The sequence below is a fragment of the Cyanistes caeruleus genome, chromosome 7 (genome assembly GCF_971803275.1).
Source record: "Cyanistes caeruleus chromosome 7, bCyaCae1.hap1.1, whole genome shotgun sequence".
In the NCBI taxonomy this organism is placed as follows: Eukaryota; Metazoa; Chordata; class Aves; order Passeriformes; family Paridae; genus Cyanistes; species Cyanistes caeruleus.
This window is the reverse complement of record NC_141707.1, coordinates 26,755,932-26,763,612: the sequence shown is the minus strand read 5'-3', so window position 1 is coordinate 26,763,612 and position 7,681 is coordinate 26,755,932. Positions and strand designations below refer to the sequence as shown.

At 42.8% G+C, this 7,681-nt stretch overlaps 1 long non-coding RNA gene across 1 annotated transcript; it reads left to right on the top strand.

Annotated features, from left to right (window-relative positions):
* The first annotated feature begins 1,642 nt into the window (after positions 1-1,642).
* LOC111931798 (uncharacterized) lies at positions 1,643-7,457 on the top strand. Its single transcript, XR_002865744.2, has 4 exons — positions 1,643-1,888; positions 2,117-2,277; positions 5,827-5,961; positions 6,161-7,457. It is a non-coding gene; the product is annotated as an uncharacterized LOC111931798 (long non-coding RNA).
* The last annotated feature ends 224 nt before the right edge of the window (positions 7,458-7,681 follow it).

Below are 7,681 nucleotides of genomic sequence, written 5' to 3'. Positions count from 1 at the left end.
TCTGTGGCATCGCATGTCCTTGTTGCAGTTTGAACTACAGGACCACTGAATAATAGACCACCACTTTTATTTTTGGTGGGAAGTATGAGCTGGGGTGTTACAGTAGGCAGCTGACATGGGGACAGATCTGCAGAAACAATAAAGCCACTGCAGTACTACTCAATGCTGCAGCCTGGGTTTAACCTCTGAGCTCCCTGTAGGCTTTTGTTTTGTTGCTATCACTTAACATGATTCATTTTGGGTTTTCAGCTTGGACTCAGCATACCAAGTTTAATCAAACAGCTTTTTCCTCCTTGATTAGAGAAGCAAAGTGTATGTGACACTTTGCAGGAGATACTGTAGGTCCAGAGAGTTAAAAAAAGCCTCTGAATCTGAGGTATTTATTGTGTCAAAGGGAATATTAATTACAATAATTTATACCTTATGAATTGCTGCCTATCTTTATGAGGCAGAGAGGTGGTGGCAACACACAAGTGTGCCCTGATACCACTTTCTCCTCACATACAGTGTCAGAAAGTATTTTTTGAAGAGAGTGGTGTTTTAATTTTTGGGGGAAAGAATATTTTGGAAGAATGTAGACTTGGTTCTTTCTCTTTAAGATACTAGTATCAGAATCTCAGTCCCTTACTGAACAGTTTCTCATAATCCCACTGGGAAAGAACAATGTCCATAGTGTGAAGTTTTCCCCTTACAATTCCTTCTCTTTCTCTAGACCGTATTCTCTTTCAAGCCGAGAAGTCAGCAGCAAAATCTTTGGGGACAGAGTTCAACACTCATGATTCTAGCTTCTTATTTCTCTCTGTTGCATGAGTTGGGACAACAGGCTGCAACATCCAGCAATTAAAGAAAAATAAATGTGGGATCAGTCTTAAGATGGTCACATACTCTGTGTTACACAGACTACTGCCAGGATCTGCAAATATTTGTGTGATCAGGCTCCACAGGGTTTAGGGCAGTAAGGACTGAGTCGCTTTCCCACAGCCCCCCTTTTCCCTCCCTCTCCATTACTCCTCCACCCCTGCTGTTTCCCAGTCCTCCCAGGTTTCAGGATAAGATACAAAAAAATTTATTATTCAGTCAGAACTCTTGGGTGACCTTGAAGGTATAAATGTCTGGCCAAATGACATCCTAGCATTTGCTCAAGCACACCCTTCCCTATTCCACATCTCCTGTAGATCCTGTGGGTTGCAGTTATGTTTTTAATATTATTGTCTTTTCTCTCGCCCTCCACCCTAGAGTAATTAAGTAATTTTTTTTCCCTTTCAAAGCTTGTGTCAATGAACAGTCAAAGGGTGAGACATGAACCTGAGTAGAGGAACCTCTGGCAAAACCTTTGAATGCTATGCATCTGTGTGAGAAGAGAAATGTCAGGAGCAGTTAGCAAAAAATGAATAGGCACGATCCAACTCTGTGACTTTTCTCCTGCCAAGTTCTCCAGCGCTCACTGGATGATCCAGCACGGCTTTGACAAGGCTCTCTGTTAAAGATTTCTTCCTCCTGTTTACCTGCTGTCCGGCTTAATTGGGAAAGTTTGAGTTCAATAGGAAATGGTCAGCAAGCCTCCAGGACACGCTAGCAACAGCAGGCTAGAGTCAAAACAAATCCAGGCCCACTACCACAACAAGGTGGTGGCCCTGATCCAGGAGAGACTGGGGAGGCAGGGGGAGAGTCACTGCTCTGGGCTTTCTCTGAGCTGCAGTGTCTGTGGGATGTGGAGCTGTGCCTCTGTACAGCAAGGACAGCCCCTGGCACTGGGAATGATGAAAGCAGACTCTTCCAGTGTGCAGTGACCACTTTCTTTTCTCCCTGCCTGAAGCTGACTCTCATATCCATGGACAGTTTCACCACTGTTCGGTCCGTTTGCAGGAAACCAAGCAGCTTTGCCAAGGCAAGTCTTGCTTCATCTGTAATATCCCTTCTTTGTTCATCTTCTCCCATGACCTGACTTCCATATCTGACAGCCCAGCTGCTGATTTAATGATTTAATGATTTAATGCCAGCTAAAAATGAGGTTTCTGGGAAGAAAGGACATGTATGTACATATACATTTTAGATGAACAGATTGTCCTGGGTCTTTTTCAGGCACTTAACAGTACATGTCTTTATTTTCTCCAAGAGACTCATGCTGGCCTACCACTCCAAAAAGGAGCACATTGCTGATTTTTAGTTGGGATGGAGCAATGGCAGAGAAGCTGAAGTGTAACAAGGATTTCACATGCGGAAAGAAAAGTGCTGCTCAGTCTGTGACAACCTTCTGGTGCAGGAGAAGCAGACAAGGTAATAAAATTTCCCTCTGTCTTCCACCTCCACTTGAATACTCCTACTTCCCTCGTCACATCAAGCCACAGCTGCAGAGGGAGGCAGCAATGGCCAAGAGGCAGTATTTTACCAATGCTTTATTCAAAGTTCTATTTTACAAAGCATTTAGGCACTCCAGGCTTACCTTGAGACCTGATTGAGTCTTCCAAGTTACCTCAGCTCCAGGGAATAAATTTACTTTCTAAACTGGGTAGACAGATTGATTGTAATGGGTAGCAGAGAACTGAGTTTAACCCCTCACTTACTGGAGATGAGGCAAAGTGCTCATGAGGCTTGGGCTCAGAATTTGATTCTGAATATTCTCTCCTTCATTCTAAGCCCTGCCTGGAAAGGCAGAGTACAGCTAGGGGATCTGCAGTATAGTGAATGACTTATTATACATCACTTTTTATATATATATATTAAAAGCTTAAGCTAGTCAGCAAAGGCAGGAGATCCATGGTTGCAAGGTGAAGTCAGAAGGTAAACTTGAAAATGAGCTGCAAATCTGACTTTTAGCATGAAGTTAATTAACCACTGCAAGAGATTCACTAAACACTTGGTGAAATCAAGGCAGGGAGTTGTCTTAAAATTTGCATTCTGGTTCAACCACAAAATTATAAGTATAAAAGTGGGAATTACTGAGTGAGTTTTTCTAGCCTATGAGAGGGAACATAACAATTAGAGGATTTTTTTTTCCTGGCTATAGAAAAGAATAGGGGACAAGCTATGATAGGACATCTCACAAAAGTCCTAGTTCAAAAAATATTAAGATGAGAAAGTTCCTTTTACTGTTAAACTTTTCTTTTGTTTCACACAGACAGCAAATTGAGTGGAAATTGAATAATCATCCAGTTATTCCCTTCAGCACTCAGATGATATTCCTTATGCCCTTTCCCAGGAGCCATACTTTCTGGAGTTCTTTCTGAAGAGACCAAACTTAAGATCCATTCTTCTGTTCCAGCTCCTGCATGCCTGCTCTAATTTTGTGGGTTTGTACTTGTGGATGCTGATGCAGCTTTCCAGGGCTCATGGCCTGTCAGGGTGCATGGAAGTCAGCATGGTCTGACCTAGGGAGAGGAATGGCTTTGTGTTGTTCAGTTCTGGGGCAGGAATTAGAATAGCTGTGCAGTAAAAATGCAGTTCCCCCTAGGTTCTGCAGCAGCAGTGACTGGCTGTCTTTTGGAGTGACTGTTATTACTGCCCAGTTTCTTGCCAGATAATTTGGCTGCACCTCCAGATTTCTGTAGGGGATAATCTGAGGGTGTTCACACTGCTGTACCAGGAGTATCAGCTAGATTGCACCAAGATTAGCTCCAAGGTCTTCCCGCAGACAAGTAATGTGGACAAACTGCATATTTGACCTCAGGATCTCTTCTACACCTGAGTATAAACACAATCACTGTGCCCTTGAAAATGTCCTTCAAGAGGCCTGCTACACAGGCTGCTCAGATCTGAGGGATACAGTTCACCTGGAGTTCTGCTCCACGCTGCATTCACACCATTGCAAGCACACCAAACTCTACAGCACACAGTGTTTTGTGGCAAAGCCCTGCAGAAGCACTTTAATGCCTGAGTTGAAGTGACATCCACACTGCAGAGGTTTCAGGCCTCCTTGTAGAGCATCCACTGAACCCCAATAGGAGACAGGAGTGTGAATCATCAACACATCATTCCCTACCTGAACTTACCAAGAGGCCACTGGGGAGTAATTTCAGGGCAGAGATAGGAGGATGAAGAGAGTCCACAGGGAACCAGGGGAAATACCTGCCAACAGTTGTGCCACGACTGTGCCTTGGGACTGCCAGGAAAAAAGACAGCCTATGGAGCTGAGAACAATATCAGCACAACCATAAGGTTTAAAACAGCAGTAAGCTGCAGAGAGATATTCAAGCTTAGTGTCAAGATCAGGACAGTTTTAGGGAGCCCTGAGCTGCTCAGAAGCACAGAATTAATTTTTTTTCTAATAGAAGTTACAAAATCAAGGTAGAAGACTGAAAATTAGCGTGAACTAAAATTAATTATCTTTAAGTGAATTGTGGAAGCTATCAGTTTCCCCAGCAAATAGCCTTGCAAACAAAGTAATAATAATAATTGCTAAAAGTAAAAAAAAAAAAAAAAAAAAAAAAAAAAAAAAAAAAAAAAAAGAGACTGAAAGAAAATGGAGACAGTATGAGAGGAAAACAAACCCAGGGGATTTGATTTATAAAAGGCAGGCTGTGTGGTGTGTCTGCAAGTGTGTCTGAAGTGCAGGATCAGCCAAGAATGTGTTTCCTGGAGCAAAAGAATAGCTAGGAGAAGTGGATGTCTTTGCTATCACTGTAGAGGGTCTTGAGCAAAACCACAGCAAAGGTGTGGAGTGACAGATCCAAAAAGGAGGGAAACATGCTCAAACCCTGTAGGTGTTGTGACTGTACCAGAACAAGAGTTGCAGACCCAGTCTGGCAGTGACTGAAAGGGGGAACATGACTGTACGAATGCTGCAGATGCTGAAGTTTCTCTTTACGGCTCCATTTCAGAGTTGCACTTTCTGAGGTTGATTTGAGAAGGAAATGGTTACATTTGAATCCACTAAGGCACAGAGGAGGTGGTGAGAAATAGGGAGTGGATGGAGCTGTTCTACAAAGGAGTTCATGTGTCACCACCCTCCTAGGAGTGCTTGGCTTCCTACATTTTACTGGAAGTTATCCTCACAATGCCCTGATGAAGTAGGGAAGCATTTGTTGTGTTTTTACAGACAAACAAAGCATTGAGTAGATTCATTAATTACCCTGGGGAATTTCCTTTGTCACTACCCACACGTGTTTTCAACATGATGTTGGTTTCTGGCTGGCCCTGGTTTTACTTTGATCCATCAGACCATCTCCTTCAGCTTGCACTAACCAAGAACTGGGATCTTACTTCAATGGGTTGCTGCAAGTTACTGATGCAGTGAAGGGTTTATTACTGGATGTTAGCGGTTCATTCTGTGAAATTCTGAGTAAGGGGAAGGAAATTCCAAACCAATTATGTAACAGAGAAAAGGAGTAAAATTCATCAAAGAAACAGAGCCATGTAAATTAATCACTCAACTGATGATTTTTTTTTTTTTCTCAAATCACATGGACAGGACCCTATGTGGCTAGAGGAAAAAAAATTCAATAAAAGGGTTTGGGTTTGGCTTCACAGCATAGACTGATTAAAGACCTTCTGCTGGGATGTTAACCTTTTATTAGCATGAATCTAATAATAATATATCACCACAAGTATATTTACTTTGCTGATGCCAGAGGGCCTTCAGGCAACTCAATAAAATGCAGCTCAAATAGTGCTTGATCATTAATAGGACAATGTGCTGAAATAAAACTGAGAGCAGGGATGAACTAAAAGCCTAGAATCCTTCTCCAGTGCATGTAGGCTGACAATAACCCAGATAAAATGTCTGTACTCTTTTAGCAGCAGCTTCAGAGCACTGTGTATGTTGAACACAATGAATATATTAGCTATTGGCATCTGCAAAATAAGCATATCCATATATCCCATTCTTAGGCTTCTGAAAAGAATCTGTCTCTTCTCAGAGCTCTTTGGCTCTGGGATTTATCATGAGACCAAGCCCACAAAAGGACCAAAAGAAGACCAGAGCCAGAGCTGTGGAAGGCATCAGAAAGAATCCCAGATTTTCAGGTGGGTTTTGGCTGAACCTCTTTTCTCTTGCCTTTCCAGCAAGAAAGGAAACCTTTGGCATAGGATGCCTTTGAAGGCAATCCAGGTTCCTTAATGACATTGAGAGGTCTCTTCCAACAGCCCCAGAGACTGAAGGTGACTGTTGTTACTACACAACACAGAGAGCACATTATCAGTTTCCATGTTCCCTCTTTTTCAGCCCTCAGTCACTGCTGTTTACACTACATAACCTCTGAAAAAATCCTGCTTAGGCATGGAAGAGGAGCTGCATGGACTGAGTTCTCAGGCTGCATCTTGCTGGCATCTGCTACTGGACAAATGAAATAAATGTCTCAATCATAATGGTTTGAGCATGACATGTCATTTTTTTCCTATGCACCTTTTCGGCTGTGTCTATTGGGATGTGCTCCCACTGAACCATGTGGCTAACACAACCTGCTGTATAAATCTGTATTCAGAAAGAGCATATTCAGAGGTAAAGGAGGCAGAGGAGGCAGTCTACATTTTCAGAAGCAATAAAGAAGGGGCTAGGAAAGACATGCTGAAGAGTCAGATGCTCACAGAGCTGAGTGGAAAGAAGGAATAAGGACATTATTTCTGTAGAGATTTGGTCGTCTTAACCTTCACCTGCTGTGGATGTTCCCAGCTTGTCCTCCATTTCCCCTTGCCTTTTGGATCCCATCCCTATCCTCTGTGGGAAAGCGCTGGCAGCAGACAGCTGCTAAGGATCAGATCCAAGAAGTGGGTCCATGCTCAAAGCCAGATATGTGGCAACACAACGTGGATGAGGAGGCCAAGGCGAAAGAAGCTGGGAAGGATAACCTTGAACAGATGGGAGAGAAGCAGCAAATGGAGCTGTTTGTCTCATGCCCATGACACAAGGAGTGGAAGGAGGGGAACCCTCTGAAGCTGAGCTCTGACACCAGGAAGCGGCTCCATGTGCTGCCTGCTTGGATGTGACGGCTGTCCAGGACCTGGATGGGCCTTTCACTCGAACCTCTCATATTATATGCCTAAAAGGAGGGGGAAGTGGGAGGTGGCATTTCTTAAATGGCGTTTTTCCAAAGCAGGAGAACAATACAAATCCATAAACATTCTCATGTGCTGCCACAAACAGAGCTGGTGACTGGATCATGTCCCTGATCCTGTAACGCTGCAGTGTATGGAGGGACCACACTGCAGAAGTGCTTGTTCTGGACAAGATAGGGGAATGTTGCCCAAACTCAAACACATTTTCTTTCACATCAGTTTTTCAGAAGCTGTTTTTGCAACATGTCAGGGTGGAAATCATTGCTAAAACATGATTTTATGCATGTGCATCCAGTCAGACGTTTGGTGTGGAGGAGGTTAAAACAGCCTTCACTTGGTACCAAGCTAATTATTTGAGGTTTCTGTCACACACAGAGAGCTCCCACCACCAGGTTTGAGAAACAATAGAAGACTTTTTTTTTCAATAAGTGAATTGATTGCTAATTAAATCATGTGTAATTACAAAATGGCTGGTGACTTTTTTTATTAATTTCTCCTTGGCTGCAAGAGTCTAAAGCTCCTAGCTCAAAAAGCACAGACTGTGCATGGAAACACAGTACATGTAATTAGATTACAGATTAAAAGGGATTATATCAAACCGTGAGAACCAAATGAAAAACTGAAATTTGGAAAAAGTAAAAATAAATACAATAAAAATTAAATCTAAATAGTAGTGGTGAAATGCTGACCA